The sequence below is a fragment of the Gouania willdenowi genome, chromosome 15 (assembly GCF_900634775.1).
Source record: "Gouania willdenowi chromosome 15, fGouWil2.1, whole genome shotgun sequence".
Taxonomy (NCBI): domain Eukaryota; kingdom Metazoa; phylum Chordata; class Actinopteri; order Blenniiformes; family Gobiesocidae; genus Gouania; species Gouania willdenowi.
In genome coordinates, this window is record NC_041058.1 from 31,570,248 (window position 1) to 31,590,327 (window position 20,080).

Below are 20,080 nucleotides of genomic sequence, written 5' to 3' on the forward strand. Positions count from 1 at the left end.
TAACTAAAGTCAGCTGTTTTAAACACTCAGCAGAGCTGCTCAGTCGCTTTCTTGTCCTCTTCACCTCTTCTGACCACAGAAATAATCCATTTACGAAGATAATCACCTCTAAAGGCTATGCAAGCTGAATTTATAAGCTGCTAAAAGTGAAACTGTGTCTGAGCACTCGTGCTGAGCTCAAACAGCTATTAAAACCATTGCTTGGGCATTGGGTTAATGCAAAGTAATGCAAACTTCCCAATCTTTGAAGACCATTTTCTCCCTTGTGTACTTGTATGTGTATTTAGACACGTACAAGTAAGTGTTGGAGCATTGGAAAGCTTAGAGTTCACACTTTCAGAATCTGTAAACAACTCAAGACGCCCCCTGGCCGACATGTTCCTGGTGCGTCACAATTATAAAGTCCATCACTTTGTGTTTTTTTGGGTGTTTTTAAACTGTAAAAATATTTTTTTATTTTTCGACTGACTATCTTGATTAACTGATGTATTGACATCCGTTTCATAGGAATTCTACCTTTAAACACTAACAGCGGCTGTCTGATTGGCTTAGTCAATTAATGAAGCTCCTTGTGACATTTCCTAATTAGCACAGTGAGATAGGACAGTCTATTGTGTTTCAAGACTGATGTGAAACACTTCTTACACTCTGCTTGTTATTAATAATTAACAATATCAGTTTCAATACCGTCATTTTAAAAGAAATATGCACTTATATGGGAGACAAGGACTAAATATTAAATATGATTTATTTAATGTCTAAACAGGATTCTTACCTCAAGTTATCTCCCCTCAAGCAACGTGACTTGCGTGATTTGAGCAACGAGGTCAAGCGCGACCTAGTCGCTCAAAGTTGAAAAAATGTAACTTTTCAAGAGACAACTCTCCCGTCCTTCACTGTCTGTAGAGCCGAGGCTGCAGCCCCTCCCACTCGCTATAGTCAGATGGCTGCTGCAGTGGTAGGCCTCCGCTAGACACTTCCTCAATACCGGGGCAAAATGAAAGCGGTTACCTTCTTGAATAAGCCTACATTCTGAGTGAACTCATCCTTTAGTAACTCTGTAAATTGATAGTTTAAACCAGGGGCGTCCAATTCCAGTCCTCGAGGGCCACTATTTAGCATGTTTTAGATGTTTCCCTCTTCCAACACACCTGATTCAAATGATCAACTCCTAATCCAGCTCTGCAGAAGCCTGATAATGATCCTAATCATTTGAATCAGGTGTGTTGGAAGAGGGAAACATCTGAAACATGCTGGATAGTGGCCCTCGAGGACCAGAATTGGACACCCCTGGTTTAAACCGTAAAAGCGGCGCTGTTATTGATAAGTGCTGTAAATATACGGCCGGAGAAGAAAGAAAAAAATCGATCAGTCTCCTGTCACACGGCCCCGTAGACACACACACACACACACACACATACACACACAGTCGCGTTCGGTGTGATCGCACCCTGAAGTGTTTACCTCATATTTTTTATTTAGTCACGGAATAGCAGGTGAGGTATTCCCATTTCAAATTCAGGTCAAGAAAAAAAAAATGGTTCAGATTTTTTTCTTTTCAGAACGCAAATTCTGCGTTTTCTTACTTTTGAATCCAAGTCCCCCCTTTGTCCGACAACAACATTTTGCTCAGAATACTATGAAACAACAACTATAGATCATAACTATGGAATGAATAAGTGACAACACATTTGAAAGAATCTCATTTTGTAATAAAGTGGAAAGAAACAGTGTTTAGTGCTTCCTTTCTTTCATGTTGCTTTCAGTTCATGTTCTAATCAAGATCATTTCTATCATCATTCTGTGTGTTTTTGTGTGTTGTTGGTATTATTTAAATTATTCTCTCTCAGTGTGTGTGTTTTTGGTGTCGTTTGGTTGTTTGTTATGTTGTTTTGTAAGTTTCTCTGTTATTTTTGTATATTTTGTTGTGACGTGTATTTTTTTTTCATATATTGTGTCTTTGTTGTCATTTTGTGTGTTGCTGGTGATCGTATTTTTCTTTCTTAGTGTTTTTAGTGTAATTTTGTGTATGTTGTTGTTGTTTGTCTGTTGTTTTTATTATTCAGTATATTTTTCTCTTATTTCATTTTTTCTTGTCGTTTTTGTGAGTTGCTGGTAATATTTAGTATTATTATCATTTTCAACTAAAAATAAATATTATAAAACCCCATATTTTTAATGCTTTCATTTGTTAACTATACTCTCTCAAGTACCCCCTGTAGTGCCATCGCGTACCCCCATTTGAGAAACACTGCAATAGAGGATCGTCTCTGCTGTTGGGCTGTGGAGATAGACTTGAATATGTTTCTGACCAAAAAACAATGGTGTGCATAGTGTGGAGATGAATGTCACAGATGACAGCTTAATAAAGACTCCATTCATCAGTTTTATTTCAGCACTGGAGTGTTTGCAGTCATAATGGCCCCCGTCACAGCAGCGTCTAACCACGGGGAATCTCTGCACACTATTGGCAGCATGAGTCATAATGCTTTAGGGTAGTAGAACAATCTAAACATAGGAGCACAAGCACACAGAGTTGGCCATATAAGCGCCATCAATTCCTGTTGTGTGCTTAGACAACGTGGATCGATGAGGCTCATCTCAGAACGCCATGGCGCCCGTTGGCACTGGGTTTTATGGAGCCACTCATCCTCTTGACAACAACCACGAAGCAGCCTTTAAGGACTTTTTTGTGAGAAATGGGTGGTATTGTATTCTTACCTCTGAAGGGATATCCAGAGAAAATGTGTGAAATTCATGGCTTTATGAAAGCGCTAAGCCTCACTGTGGGGAATATTTTTTAAAAGCTTTTTGGGTTTCTGTGGAATGGAGGGAGTTGCTTCTCAGCTGAGATTCAATATATCAATTGGATTAGTCATATGGTAAGATAGCCTTTATTGTCATTGAAAATCGTACTAAAGTTTAACTTGAAAGTATGTTGTTGTCAAATTGGAGCCCAATTACCATGTAAACCATGATAAATAATAAATAATATCTAGTCTAACCGCACTGTTTGTCTAAATCCTCTAAACCAGGGTGGGGTCGCCTGGAATGTCTATAGACATTACTATAGTAATTGATGAAAAAAACTGATGTAATATTAAAAAAAATTATATTATTACTCTTTTTCCAAATTTAAACATCACACACAATCTTAAACTGTATTCCATACTTTCACTTTCTGAAATATAAATCTAAAATTAATAAAATGCAGCATTTAAAGGGGGCATGTTATACCCATTTTTTACCTTTTCAAACAGTTTCCTGTGGTCTAAATGACATATCTGTGCTGGGGTTTGGTCAAAACGTAACATGAATCCAGTATAAACCAGCTCTTTCAGAGCTCTCTGTTTTGGGGGGGGTGTCCCTGGAGTTGCAAAGACCTCCCCCGCCCCTCTCTTCCGCGGGGTTTGTCGTAGCGAGTTATGTATCACTCTCCATAGAAAGAGCTCCTGTTCAACAGGGTGCACTGGAGCTCAGCCTCACAGACAGACAGACAGAATCAGGAGTCCTTTATTTACCCCAGGGGGAAATACTAAAAATATACCTGCCTATAGGTGCACCTTGTCCTGCTACAGGTGTTGCAGCCAATTGATCAGCAGTTTTTCACGATGATCATGTGATTTTAATTACTATCACTCCTTTGCTAGCGAGAATAACAGTGGTGGACTTTCGCAAAAGTTTTCATCAGGTTGGTGGTGGAGTCTATGGATGGAGATACCAGCGGAGGGGAGAGTATTTTTTTTTCCTGATTTAGGTTGTGACATCACAAGCAAAGAAAATTTGAAATGGAGCACTTTTCTCTGTGTTGTAAGGCAAGGCAAGGCAAATTTATTTGTATAGCGCATTTCATACACAAGGCAACTCAATGTGCTTTACATGATAAAACATTCAATTGTTTAAAATCAATAAGAACATTTCTGTAAAATCAATTCAAATCATCAGTAAAATCAATTCAAATCATCAACAAACACATGACATCAACAACATGACCAAAAATCTCTCTCTCAATCATATGCAGTTGAGAAAAAAAGCGCCTTTAACTTTGATTTAAAAATGTTCACATGTGATGCTGACTTCACCTCTGCTGGCAGTTTGTTTCACTTCTTTGCAGCATAACAACTAAAAGCAGCATCACCATGTTTACTGTGAGCTCTGGGCTCCACTATCTGACCTGTGTCCATAGATCTGAGAGACCTGCTGGGTTCATACCTGACTAACATCTCACTGATGTATTCTGGACCAAACCCATTCACACATTTATAACCAGCAGCAGAACTTTAAAGTCTATTCTGAGGCTGACTGGGAGCCAGTGTAAAGACTTTAAAACTGGACTAATGTGTTCTGATCTCTTTGTTCTGGTTCAGACCTGAGCTGCAGCGTTCTGAACCAGCTGTAGATGTTTGATGAAGACCATTACAATAGTCCAGTCTGCTGGAGATAAAAGCATGGACCAGTTTCTCCTGATCTTTCTGAGTCATTAAACCTTTCACTCTGGAGATGTTCTTTAGGTGGTAGAAGCTGTTTTTGTGATAGATTTGATCTGATGCTGAATGTAAGATCTGAGTCAATCAGAACACCAAGGTTTTTGACTTGGTCTTTATCTTCTAAAGATCCAGACTCAGATACTTGCTGACAGCAGTCCTGTTTTCCTTGTTACCAAAGACAATCACCTCCATCTTGTCATGGTTTAGTTGAAGGAAGTTTTCACTCATCCAGCAGTTTACTTTTTCTAAGCAGTCACGTAACACCTCAATGGGACCATAGTCATCTGGGTTCAGTGATAGATATAGTTGTGACTTACACAGACCACACACAAAGGACTGGATGGATTTATTTCACATTTTGTGTGAAAACTCAAGTTACCTCATATGTGTTTAAAACACTGCAAAAGTTGATTTTTCATAAAACATTTTTGAGCTTGCTCGTCTCGATTGACGGTCGCGATCACGTGATTGCACAGTAACCTACTCGAGTTACTATGGTATCCCACAAAGAAGCAAATTTTAATCCCATTTTATTCTCCCTTTCATTGCACAACATAACATGAACTATCATTTACTAGGGATGCACAGAAATGAAAGTTATTGGCCGAAACTTAAAATGAAAAAACCAAGGCTCAAAACCGAAACCGAAATACATTTTTATGCAGGTGATTACTCCCATTGCATTTCTGGATAAATGTGTACTAACCTCACTAAAATTAAAACGTTGCAATTGTATATATTTATATGAATGTTTCAAGAATAAATCAATTAAAAATATGAAAATATTTATTTAGCATTAGCATTCCAACAATGCACAATATCAAATACAAAAAATAAAATGTTTAACTTGACCCCACTCATACATTAAATAATAATATAAACACAAACTAAAGTCACTAAAGAAACACAGAAAACAAAATGTTTATTATTAAAATATATTTTCACTCGCCTGGTCCAATAGAGGCAGTTCCCAGACAAACAGAGGTTGGGCTCGGAGACACGGCGGTTGTCGAGGGGTAACGTGTTGGAGAGGTTTGACCTGCACGCCATTGATGTTGAACAGCTGATTGTACTTTCATTTTACAAAACTCGTCAGGGATTACATTGGCTAGTGGAGGAATTCTGGTGTGGAGCAAGGAAGGAGTACCCAGAGATTTCACTGTATGCTCTAAAACAGTGATTCTCAACTGGTGGGTCGGGACCCAAAAGTGGGTCGCGGACCTATACTGGGTAGGTCGGAAACAGCTGGTCAAAAATAAAAAATACTCAATGTCTCTCATAATGGACTTGTCTTTTCTTTTGAAAGACCTTTTTTTTTGACAGGCACATGTTGCACAGAAAAATATATGGATTTATATTTAAAAAAACTTTATATATAGGCTATTTTTTTAAATACTAACTTTGGTTGGTCGAATTCTAAAAAAAATTCTAAAACGCTCACTTTCATTTGTCAGCACATATTTGTGTGAAGCTGGATTTATTTGCCTTGTGCTGCCTGAAGTCAAAGTAGCGTTTCTGACTGGATGTTACATCACAGATGACTTTGAATGACTGCAGCGAGGTGTGAAGGCTCAGCCATTCCATTAAATATAATAATAATACAAACTAAAGCTGAAACAGAAGCACTGTCTGTGATACGTTTATTCTTTCAAATCTTCACTGTGGATGCTGCTGTAGCTCTTTTTTCACCATTCATTATAAGACATTGTTCAGTGTTAAGTTTCAGCAACATCCTGATCAGTGTCACTTTGTGCTCCAAACTTGGCTACTCTGTTTTATACCAAACATCATAAAAAAACTGATTCTTGAAAAAAATGGGGTCATGATCCAAAAAAGGTTGGGAACCACTGCTCTAAGCCAAGTTTAAACCATATTTTTAGCTATTTATCTGTATATGTAATAAGGAAAGTTGAGTAATTTGGGTGTGCCTTTGATTTTGTCCTATACAAAGTCATGCCGTAAACTCATGGTTGGCTCATCAAATGACAGGGAAAATGTTTTTCTTGTCTTTGAAATCCATTTAAAGTGTCTGTGTAGACTCTGCAATGAACAGCCCTAATATTTGCTGCTCGATGTTTTATTTTCGGCATTTGGCTGTGTGGTTATAAAACATATTTCTTTTCAGCTCAGTCCTCTCTTTGTTAGTTATGGTTTGAGAACAGAACCCTTTGTGTTTTCCCTCCCACCTACTTGTTTTATTGGACTGAGTTAAGTGCATTCCACTATTCCACGTTAAACCTGAATTTAAACATTCCCAATAAGCAGCACTCAGATGTCTTTGCTGGTCCATGTGTAGTGTTTGCTATGCTGCGTTAGGTTAACCCACAACACCATGGTGGTTTGTGGGTAAATGTGTTCTCCAGGGAGCAAAGACGGCCTCCTGGAGCGGTGGCATCATCATTCACAGCTGGCTGCGCTACAGACAGCTCTGCGTGTTGGAACCATCATCATCATTATCAGCACCATTACACTAATGGAGGTGCCCTGCTGCTGATATTAATACAGGCTCTTATTATATTCCATTTTATTGCATCACACCTGGGGAAAAAAAGCAGCTGGATGTGTGATCATCTGTCATCCAATCAGTCACCTCGTGTAATCAGGGTCACAGGGATTTAAGAGCCAATCACAGGGCAGGTCACACCCTGATCAGGCCGCCAGTCCATCCAGAAGCACACAGAGGCTGTGCTTATGAGTATATACTGTCTACTACAGTGTTCCTCAAATGGGGGTACGCGATGGCACTACAGGGGGTACTCAATAGGAAAATTAACAAATAAAGTGTGAGTCTTGGTCCCACCCCAGGCGTGATATCAGAAATGGAAAAAAGCTATAGAAATAAATGTATTCAGGAGCCAATAAATTAGTGTTTTTCAACCTTGGAGTTGGGACCCCATGTGGGGTCGTCTGAAATTACTAAAAAATGTAAATAGATTTTTGAAATGTTTATATACAGTACAGTATATATATATATATATAATTGTTCTTTAAAAAAATTATCATAATAATAATAATAAAAAACACAATCCTAAACAACTGTATTTCTATACTCTCACTTTGTGAAATATGAATCTACTGTAGTTTAACTAAAATGCTGTAAAAAAATAAAAAATAAAATAAATAAATCGAAAAATCTGAGCTCAAACATGATCAAAAACTAATACTAAAAAATGTTTTTGGGGTCGCCAGAAATTTTTGATATCAAAATGGAGTCACTATCCAAAAAAGGTTGTGAACCACTGCAATAAATACTGATGCTTTCCACTTATTTGGAAATTTATTTTTGAGATTCTTTAAAATGTGTTATAGTTGGACATTTACAGTGTTTCATAGCTTTGATCAAACATCAGGAAATGCAGGCTCTTGGTCTGGTAGAGCGAGTTAATAATCCAGCCTCCACAGCTCACACAGTAGAACATCTGTACCTCTCACCAACACACACAGTGACCTCATCTTCTGTTTACTACTGAGAAAAGCATCTCAACCATCCAGTATGAAGAGTGCAACCATTTAGAGGAAAAACTCACTGGACTGCACTCACTGTTAATAAAGCCAGCATCATCTGAGCTCTAAAAACTCACCACTGCCTATAGACCCAAAGATACTCAGGCAGAACATGCATGGAGCGAACTGCAGGTAGGTCGGCGTGGACCTCGGCACCTGGTGTCACATAAAACACTGCTCAGTAGGAGTGTAAGGATACAAAAAAAATTTCAATCAAACATAGCGATGTAATGACACACTTAACTCCTTTCAATTTGAATACACAGAGATCATATTCAGGAGAAAAAAACACATTAGTCCAAATACAAATTATTATTATTTTATTTAATTTGTCAGGAATGTTTTTACTAATTTATTTTCTTCTTATAACCTTCTTACAAACCGTTCTATAAACTGTTTTGAACTAATAAGCCAAAATAAACTGCACATTTCGTCATTTACAACCGGGCAAAGTTAAACATGTAATATAAAAACATGTAAAATAAAAATATATAAAATATTTTTAAATCATAAATACAGTGAAAAACTAGAGCTGACTTTCATTTTTAAAAGTTTGCTTATGCAGACTTGGACTTTACATATTTTTCTTAAAGCTGATATCCAGAGTTTCTGAGAAATCTATGTTTATATATGATTCTTTTGAAATACACAACTAGTGTTTTACTATGGTCTACTACCGGCTTCGTCCTATAGACCCCTATACAAATGGAAAAGATTGTCGAGTGCGCCCAGCCAATAGGCTTCGGCTTCCTGTTTTTGAGATTGTCAATCAAAGTGAATGAGGAACTGTGCACGGAAACAAGGCCACGCGTCACAACAGCAAACAGGTAAATATGATGTTGGCTCATACCTGACCCATAGACTTATATCAATGTAACCCGATGCGACCTTGTTATGCTCCGCGATGCACGTGCAGAAAAGTAGAGGTGTGGCTTCTGGTAGATTGGCAGAGGCAGGGGGAGGAAGTGAGGCTGTTTCGGGCGGGACATCGAGATGTTTCTCAGAAACTCCGGATAGCAGCTTTAAGGTGTGTGTGTGTGTGTGTTGCTGTGTGTGTCAGTGTGTGTGTTTCAATTAGCGAAAGAAAGATGCACAAATGGATGCTGACTCGCCTCGTATCATTTTTCATGCGGGCACACGGATGTGAATAGTTTCTGGTTGAAAGGGGTTCAGGCTTAAAGAGACATCGACTTTATTTGGGTCGGACAGGTTTGGGTCGGGCCGCTACAAAACAAGCACCACTAAAACAGTCACAGCACCCCCTATTGTTTAAGCAGAGCATCGAAGCATATACTGTGCTGTATCCATTTTAATTCACTTTATTTGCAGCCAATTTAGGATATATCCTTACATACCTACTGCTCGGCATGTAATTTTCACATTGACCCACATTAAACCTGCATTTCACCCGCCTAGTGAAAAAGAGCAGGAGAGATGGAGATGAACTTTGCTACAAAAGTTTTGACGCCTTTAAAACACGTCTCAGAAAGAGTACAGGGATTGTGGGAAATGTATGATTTCACTGGAAACTACTACGTGGCAGTATGCTACAGGTGTGGTCCACTATGAAGGCTCTGATTAGTGCAAACAGGCAGCGCAGTCTGTTCCACCTACATTAGGCCTGATATGTCAGGGCCTTTAGTCAAAGAAGTTAAAGTGTAACGTGAAAATATAACTTCAAGATAAGTCTGCGTAAATTCAATGATGGCTTATTCAAAGCAAGGCAGGAACACTTTTCTGAAATTATTACTAAAAATGTCAACATTGTTTTCTGTAATTGAAAAGCTCACAACCCCCCAGATCAGATAGCCCCTGAATTACTGTCAGCTGAAAAGTGCAATGAATTTGCTGTATATTTCAATGAAAAAATACAATCAATAAGGTCAAACATCAGAACAAATCAGCAAAATAATAAAAAGCTTTAACAGCTTCAACCACTGAGGGATGAGTCAACAATAGAAGAAACTGTTCAGCAGCTGAATCCATCAACGTGTTGCCTTGACACAATACCCTCAAACTTCTTTAAAACTGTTGTAAAGTCAATTGTCACTGATTTGTGTCAGATAATTAACTGCTCATTCCAATCAGGCACCGTACCAAAATCCCTGAAAGTAGCTGCTGGGAAACCTGTTAAAAAAGAGAACACTGGATGCCTCTATACTGGCTAACTATAGACCAATCAGCAACCTTCCATTCATGGCCAAGATCATTGAGAAGATGGTCTTCAACCAACTGAGTCAATTCTTAACATTCAACAAAATATTTGATAAATTTCAGTCAGGTTTTCGTTCTCATCACAGCACTAAAACTGCTCTTATCAAAGTGATCAATGACATAAGGTTGAACACTGATTCAGGAAAAGTATCTGTTCTCATTCTGTTGGATCTAAGTGCTGCATTTGACACTGTAGATCATACAATTTTGTTGCACAGATTGCAAACATGGGTTGGACTAAATGGAAAAGTAATGCAATGGTTTAAGTCATACTTGGAGGAGCGAAGCTATTTTGTAAGCATTGGAAACTTTGAATCTGACAGATTACCAATGTCCTGTGGGGTTCCTCAGGGCTCTGTTCTTGGACCCCTTCTGTTTAACCTTTACATGCTTCCTTTAGGACAAATTTTACACAACTGTAAGGTTGATTATCAGAGCTATGCAGATGACACACAACTATATCTATCACTGAACCCAGATGACTATGGTCCCATTGAGGTGTTGTGTGACTGCTTAGAAAAAGTAAACTGCTGGATGAGTGAAAACTTCCTTCAACTAAACCATGACAAGACGGAGGTGATTATCTTTGGTAACAAGGAAAAGAGGACTGCTATCAGCAAGTATCTGAGTCTCCATCTTTAAAAGATAAAGACCAAGTCAAAAACCTTGGTGTTCTGATTGACTCAGATCTGACATTCAGCAGTCAGATCAAATCTATCACAAAAACATCTTCTACCACCTAAAGAACATCTCCAGAGTGAAAGGTTTAATGGCTCAGAAAGATCAGGAGAAACTGGTCCATGCTTTTATCTCCAGCAGACTGGACTATTGTAATGGTCTTCATCAAACATCTACAGCTGGTTCAGAACGCTGCAGCTCAGGTCTTAACCAGAACAAAGAGGTCAGAACACATTACTACAGTTTTAAAGTCTTTACACTGGCTCCCAGTCAGCCTCAGAATAGACTTTAAAGTTCTGCTGCTGGTGTATAAATCTGTGAATGGGTTTGGTCCAGAATACATCAGTGAGATGTTAGTCAGGTATGAACCCAGCAGGTCTCTCAGATCTATGGACACAGGTCAGATAGTGGAGCCCAGAGCTCACAGTAAACATGGTGATGCTGCTTTTAGTTGTTATGCTGCAAATAAGTGGAACAAACTGCAGCAGAGCTAAAGTCAGCATCACAGCATCTCCATTGTGTGTGATTGAGAGGGAGATTTTTGGTCATGATGTTGATGTTTGTTGATGATTTTAAATGTTTTTACTGATGATTTTAAATGTTTCTTTTTTGTTGCCAACTTTAATGTTCTTATTGATTTTAAGCTGTTGAATGTTTTCTGTTGCACTTTTTGATCATGTAAAGCACATTGAGTTGCCTTGTGTATGAAATGTGCTGTACAAATACATTTGCCTTGTCTATAACTTCTAGATGTGCCTTCAAATGCATACATGCTGACTCTCTCTACTCTCTATTGTTCTTATTGTTTTTCTTCTTCTGGTAGGCTAGATGCAGCAGAGGCATGTTGCTGCCCCCTCAGGTCAGCAAAGGAAGTGTGTGTAGACTGTAAACAGTCTATGGTGTAGAAGACTGACATGTCATGATGTTGATGAGCATAAATGAGCTGTTTGGTTCTAATAAGACTGCCATGAATTATTCATTATTTATTTGTTTGTTTTGAAAACTGATGGACCTATTATGATGACATCTTCAGAAAATCACCAAAATGGGATAAGGAACAAGTGTTCAATTTTGGATGTATACACCAGATACGTATACTGATTCTGGATCAGCATATATCAATGATTCCCTATGTTCAGCTCTTTAAGCTGACTCTCCAACACCTCCTGCTGGTGACTTCGCACTGTTAAAGGGTGAACGATCATGGTATAAGGTTCAGGATCACTGATCCAGATAACCGTGAATATCTGGAGGTTTGCTATGAGTGCTCTAGTTTTATTTTTGTATTCAGTTTGAAACTTGAAAAGCTCATTCAGAAGTAATACATTTATGTTTGCGATCCAAATATAGTAGATGGTAAATGTGCGATCTTTATCTGAGAATTCAACTCCAAGTTATCATGTATAAATGCTATTGGCTGATATGGGACTAATGATTATTGGGAATCTTCTGACAAGTATTTCTGCGAGGATCTAGGCTGTGCGTGCTCCAAACGACTACTGGTTCATTAGATGTTAAAACCTGAAATTTGACCTTGACAACGTAGGTTCAGAATGCTTATCTGATGACCGTGTCAGTGTGTGGAGACGACTGACAGGAGATGTTGTTATATTCGTAAAGTAATGGCAGCTGACAGGGCAAGAAAGCAGAGGAAGGCAGAGACAGATGGAGACGGATGATAGCGTGGTACAAGCAAGAGGTGGAGGAGGAGGAGATGGAGCAGGAGACACTAGCAGACAAAGAGAGTGATCTAGGATGGAGTTAAATAGAGGAGGATATGACACTAGACTAGAGAATGAAAGTTAATTTCATTTGAATTGACGATGAGCCTTCAGCTGATTTTCAACACACACACACACACACACACTTTACAGATGCAATGTAACTGCGCTTTACATATCTTTGGACGTTCTAATCATGTTAGCTGTGGTGCTGGAGCACGAATCACAGTGTGAATTAAGACAACGCACAATCTTAAATAACTGTATTCTATACTTTCACTTTGTCAAAAAATAAATCTAGTTATTATTATCATTATCATTATTATTGTTGTTGTTGTTAAAAATGCAATTGAAAAATATCTGAGCTGGCACAGTTACTAATGTTCATCATCGGGCAAGGTTTGCATGAATATTACGATAGAGATAAATATAAAAATACTTTGAAAGCTCATACAGGAATATAATGGAACTAAAGTAGGGCATAAAATACATTTAAATAGATTAAGAGTAATTATAAAACAGCAGTCATGGACATACAGTCGCAACATATGATATTTTCACACAAAACAGAAAAAATTACAGAACTAATTTAGTAAGTAACGTTTTTTTAAGTTACTACATATATAGGATATTTTTATGCATTTAAAAAAATTTTAACTCAAAGAAATGCAGTTGGACAGAATATTTAGGTGTCATGTCATTGATGGAGTCACGATCCAAAAAAGGTGGTTGGGAACCACTGAATAACAGTTCCTATGTTTCTCCACTTCTCCTCAACATCACAACCATTTCACTGACTGTTAGTGAGGCCTGATCTGATTCCTTTCACACCACTTCTTTCTACATCCACAGAGTAGTGGAGCTCAGTCCTCTTTACGAGGTCTCTCTAAAGCAGGCAGGCCTTCCCTCGCTGTAAAAACACTCCATCCTGCCAAAGCTTTTTGTCTCTGCATCGCCTGAGGGGAGAAAAGATCAGCAGAGCAGCAGAAAGAGAGCTGAGAGGCCCAAATGAGAGCGCAGGAGAGGAAAAATGGATGTGAGTGTTTGTGTGTGTGGATGTGGGGTAGAGGAGGGGTTGGGGTACTCAGAAATCTTTGTTCTTACTGCTCTTTAGTGGTTGCTGCATTAGCCTCGTTAGGTATGTAAAATGAGCCAATTAGCTGCTCAGTGTACAGGAAGTGACACGTTCCACCTGAAGAGGCCACGAAAACACTGTAAATCGTGTGTGTGTGTGTGTGTGTGTGTGTGTGTGTGTGTGTGTGTGTGTGTGTGTGTGTGTGTGTGTGTGTGTGTGTGTGTGTGTGTGAGACTTTGGTCAGACTTGAATTATGGGCTCATTTGCTGAAGTTAATTAACACTGGGTTTAAATAAAGTAAACTTGAGTTAAAACCTGCCTTTACCTTCCATGCGTTACGTTGTTGTGTAAAAGCACACACACACACACACACACACACACACAGTTCACTGAGCTAAAAGCTATCACACGTTTTCCTGTGAGCATCACATTCAACCCAGCAGTGTCTGACAATCCACAGATATTTCATCACAGCATCAGAATAAAGACTCCCTTCATTGATGTAATAACTTCCAGCACCTACTACTACTACTACTACACACACACACAGGCACACACGCACAAACAATGTGCACTGATTACATCAGCAGCAAACTGCCATGAAACTGTTTTTTGTTTGTTTAAAGGAGGCGGGGCTAACTCATCGTCTTCAATATCTGCCTCAACATAAACAGTGTTTATACCACTGACGTGTAGATTGGATGCTGCCTTTAAATTTCATGCAGTACAGCAAGTGAACACATACCTGTGTGTTATACATTCATGACATTTCTGTTCAATTAAAGTAAATTATTCCCTAATGTAATTTTTCATAAGACAAAATGTATTTTGAAGAACACATTGTCTGGAAGTCAAAGCACACAGGTGAAAGATCACATTTAAATAAAAACAAATAAACAGCCATTTATTATTATTATTATTTATTTAAGTTAAGTTATTTTTGCCTAATTTAGAGAAAAACTAAATCTGTTTTAAAATGTTCACAAAGAGTTACTAAAACATTTGAAAACTGCTTCTAAAGCACTTTTTGGTTTCTGAAATTGTAAATCTATTTTTCTTTAAAACCCCAAAACCTGTTTATTTTCTGCCGAAAACAATTGTATTTTGTATGGAAAAGACTGAAATCTTGACATTTTAGTCAAAGTTTTTCAATTAGGTGTATTTTGTTGTCAAATGTAGGAGTGACTGCCGTCTATGGATTTAAACCAGAATAGAGGTTTGTGATATTTTGGTGGCTTATTACATCATGAATCAGCACTAGCCCCGCCCATAATCAAGGTATTTTTGGAGAGTTCAGCCTAGACGTACGTCAGACAAAACCTTAGTTAGTTACTGTAAGCTGACAAGCTTCCCCCTCACTGAAATAAGATGTACACATTTAAACATAATGTGTTTTTTGTTTTACTTTGAAAATAAATTCTACCGTCACTTCCAGGTTTGCTTTTTAAGGAGTGCACAGTTGACAGAAGCTGGGAACACCTGATGCCAATACTTTAAATTGAAGGATATCATTATAGGAAGTGGAAGGTTTATCTGAATCTCTGCTCCTTCTCCTGGCTCTGGAAATGAAGTTTATAAATCCAGGAGGATGACGTGAACTTCAGCCAATCAGAGATCTTTCTACAAATAGAGCCACCCATGAGCTGCTTTGGGCGTTCTTATTGGCTGCTCGAGCTGCTCGTCAAAAGCATGTGAGCGCTCTCGATCTAGAGTAGGGAAAGTTTAATGGCGGACGTATCAACAATCTATGCACAAGTTCAGTTTGTCTATGAAAGGCAGGTAAAGTAATTTCTTAGCTGTAATTCGGCCATACTGTGTCCTACATTGATTTTCCTGAAAGTCATTGTTTGTAGTTTTCCAGCCAGAACGTCCGCCATTACACTTTCCCTACTCGAGAACGGGAGCACTCACACGCTTTTCCTTTACATTTACTTCATTCACTGTCCACGCAGAACACTTTAGTTTACAATATGCTCAATAATGTCTATGGAATTCTGCCAAAATAAATAAATCCCTCCGAAAAAAAATCACATATTTCAGCTTTAAAGGAAATACATAGTGAATTGTTTTATGCTATGATCTGTCTTTGTGTCTAAGAGGATAAATAGAGCTGACTTGCATGTTTTTATCATACTGGGAGTCACTAGAAATCAGAGCCAGGTCGGGGGCGGGGCAAATGACCGGGCCCTTAAAACCCAAATAATAAAGCTCATGATAACATCATTTTAAAACATACACATGCCCGCAACAGTGTGGCTTACACGCTTTGAAACCACGGAGAGCGACTATGTCATTTTGAAGTCCATCAAACGGACATGAAGTATAACAAAACAAGAGAACAACAAAAACATTAGGATGGTCACTAATAATAAAACACAAATTCAAAACATCTCAGCACCACGGATAGCGACCGTTTTATTTTGACACCCACTTTAACCATTTCATCTCAGAGCCTGTATCAGTAGATATAAAGTTTAGTAAAACTGGCACAGTGGCCCACATGTTCACAAACACTATTTAATATGAAGTACTATAGACCTACTCACCACTATTTGAACGACATACGACGAGCCTTGCACTCCGTGAACTCGTCCACGATGCTCTGTTTGTTCATTTTCTTTACTTTCTCATTCTCTATGAACAACATGGTAAGTCCACTCAGTCTCTCCTGTCCCACTGTGCTCCTCAACTGGTTTTTAATAACTTTTTTTAACTTGGAGAATGAGCGGGGCAACCTATAGACTCATTTCAATGTGGACAAACGTGACACGTGACTGACGTGCGCGCGCATACTATAGTGTATATACAAAAGAAAACCTAAAAGCATTAAGTCTAGATGCTTATTACTGTTATGAACGGGCAGGTAGGCGGGCTGCTGTACTCCTCGTGTATTTCCACATATTCTGATCAGTTTCAACGAGTTTCCATCTCTATATTAAGTTTCCTCTTCACTGTCCCATGTCTGCATATCAGTGTATTTATATATAACTTTTTATGGTCACTTTTTCCTGGATCCAGACTGAGGTAGTGCTCTGTCCGCTCCCGTGCACCATCGCCTCAGCAATGATTACGTTGACACGATTGCTTCTGTTTTGCACCTAGCCTACATGCGCATGCACCTAATTTAGTATGCATACATCACACTAAATGGGTCTCTATAACCCCTGCATAAATCTGCATGATGGGTGATGTTAAACAGACTGGGCCGATACTCTGTGCGTCTCTGGGTACAAGTCATGGTAGGGCCCGCCTACTCCAGCTCCCCTGAGGCGTGGTAGAGGCCTTTAAGTCTTACCTTCTCCTACCTTCCTGGCCCGGGCCAGGGACGTGCCGCCCTCCCAGCCCCCCCTGAAGCCCCGCCCCTGCTGGGAGCCCACAGCGCTGTGTGAACTTTCCATGGATGATCTGCACTGCGAAGAATTATTGTTGACTGTTGCAACTTATTTCTCCACCACAACATGTCTGATAACCACTCATAGCTAGTCACTCCCAAGTAGAGGTTTAACTCCATCTAAGCCCTACAGTCACTCTTTAATGTTGTTTTGGCCCTGGGGCGGTGTGAGAGCATCTAGAACTGGTGTACAGGTCTAATGAATGATGTGTCTTCACCTCAAGGGGGCCTATTACATAGAGGGAGGGAGTCAGATATTCTGCTGGAGAGCCTTGGGTTATGTATGTGTTCATCCAATTTAGACATGTTTATAGCAGTGTTGCAGAATATTCATTTACTTAAACAAATGCAGGATTCCTTCCTAACAGAGGGAGAGGAACCTTATAAAGTGGTTTAAACTTTGAGGTCAGAGTAAAGTGTTGGGCTAATGTTGAAAACATCTGTCCTTAGACGTCTTAGGTCACATGTGTCAAACTTAAGGCCCAGGGGCCAAATTTGGCCCTTTAAAACATAAACACATAAACACAAAATAAGTTGATTTATTTTATTGCTTAAATGTGACCATCACCAGCCCTCCCTAAGGAAGGGTAAGAAACCTTTTATCATAGGGAGGATATAAAAAGGGAGAGCAGTGTTACACCTAGGTGGAGGGGTTTGTTGGTTGTTGTTTTGTTGCATACTGTGCTATATGAACAGTGTTTTTGAGTTTTAATAGAGAAATCCCTGCATCTGTTGGGTCTGCAGTCAAATGTAATCATACACGCTGTTGTTTGATTCAAATCAGGATCATGTTGTCTGGAGAAAAACTGCGATAGAGCAAGATTTAAGATCTACTTGTAGAAGAGATGAGCGTAAATGGAGAACAACAACACTTCAAATTCATTAACTCCAGTACGAAAAAAGTGTAAATTCAACGACAGGTTATTCAAAGTGAGACAGCAATATGTTTCTGAAATTATTGCTACAAACATCAGTCATCTGTTATTGAAAAGTTCACAAATTCTCCAAGATCAGATAGCTCCTGAATTACTGTCAACTGGCAAATGCAATGAATTTCAATGAAAAAACACAGTCAATAAGGTTAAAGCAGCATAGAAAAGCAAAATAACAAAAAGCCTGAACAGCTTCAACCACTGACGGATGAGTCAACTACAATGTCAGAGTTTATTACAGTGAACCATATGATCGTGTGTGTGTGTTCGTTCGTGCGAGACATTTAAAGTGAGTGTATTGAGGATTTTTTTAAACCTACTGTGAATGTATCTGCCAATGATTCCATGGCTGCATATAAAATTAGCTAGAGCTTCACTGATCTGTATTTAGTTGCTGGATATCCAACACTTCTGGATCTTTTTCCATCTCCCTGTCTAATCATTGTTGCTCATCTTCACTAAACATCCTAAAGCTAAAAGTAGCTCTTAGTGATGTCATTCCAAGAAAAATCTGAGAATTCCTCAAATTCTGAGATTTTTCTTAGAATTTTCTCTTGGTGGAATAAAAGTAATTCACAAAGCATCTTAGGCCCGAAACGAGCTCCTGAGGTGAAAAACTGTAAGACTTTTAAACAGACAGGATGGCAGAAAGACAGAGGAAAGATATTCTCCTTTTGTTTAATGAATCGTGCAACAGGGTTGGTGTCCATTATAATTATAATTGCATAATTGGTAATTATTACAATTATGACATAATTATAATTGAAATTGTACATTTAAAAAGTTTGTTGCTGTTGTAATTGTAATGGAATTGTAAATGAGATGAATGACTTTGTAATTGTAATTGGCATGACGGTTTGATAAAAACTGTAATTTACAATGTAATTAAATGCAAAACTGGGAAACCCATGTTATAGTTCTGTGGTTTATGGTTTATTAAAATATGTTTCATATCAAGCTTACCCGTTGGTCATTGTACCATTTAAAAAAAAGTTGAAATCTAGGAGTATACTGACAGAAAAAGGCTCACATGCCAACATTAAAAATATTAATATCAATATTTTCATGGATATGGAAGCCTAACAAGGTAACCAAGAGATTAAAAACAAATTGGACAATAAATCATATTTTTTAGTGTGTTTTACAGCTGATTTAAGACTGACCTGTTATCATAAAAGGATGCTAACTGAAAGCTAACACGAGGTTATGTTTTATAGGGTTATTTATTAAAGGCTCAGTGATTGTGAATTGTAATTGAACTGTAGTAATTGATAACATAATTGTAACTAATTTCAGGGGAAAAATAATTGTAATTATAATCATAATCGTAATTGAGTTGAAATTGAACATGGATAACTGAAGACATAATTGTAATTTAAAAATGTAATTGACCCCAATGGCTGTGTCCGAATAGTCCCTCCTATCTCCTTTCCTATCCACTGTTCCTTCACCCCTGGAAGTGTTTAAGTGGCGGCCATGATAAAGAGCGTCTAAGATCTCTTTAAGCTCAGGAAAAGAGGCTGTGCTTCCTTTATAACCTCCTTTAGCCTAGGAAACACTGATGCATCCTTAACCAAAGGAGACAAGATAATGCTGACCCACAATTCCTTGTGACGACAACATTTAAAGGGAAATGGGAAACATCTGAGCGCTCATGGAAACTCATGATGACCGACAAAGATAGTTACCAATGCAATAAAATGCCTTGAACAACTTTAAATAAATAATCTAAAACCCATATCTTATTATATGTAAGACATATTATCAGATTATAACTGACATAAAACAGACAGTCTGTGGTTCAATGAAGAGGGATCAGAGACATTTTTAGTCACATTATGTTTCATTCAACATAATTCATATTTCTGTGTGGAAGGTGAGTGTGAGCAACCATTCTCAATGTGACGTTCATTTAGTTTCACTTTGGTTCCTCGTAGCCTGGTAACCTCTTTTCCTTTGATTTATATTCAAACCTTGTGTTTTATGAGATTATATCAGTGGAAAATGTTATAAATGTGCTTTTAGTCCATTTTTTGGAAATTGGGAGTTTTTTCACCACAGCAGACGTCACTAACCTT

General features: G+C 38.4%; 1 protein-coding gene across 1 annotated transcript in view; it reads left to right on the forward strand.

The window, feature by feature from the left end:
• The window catches only part of b3gat2 (beta-1,3-glucuronyltransferase 2 (glucuronosyltransferase S)), a 72,624-nt gene that overhangs the window by 50,995 nt on the left and 1,549 nt on the right, over window positions 1–20,080 (forward strand). The gene's annotated exons all lie outside the window — the stretch shown is intronic.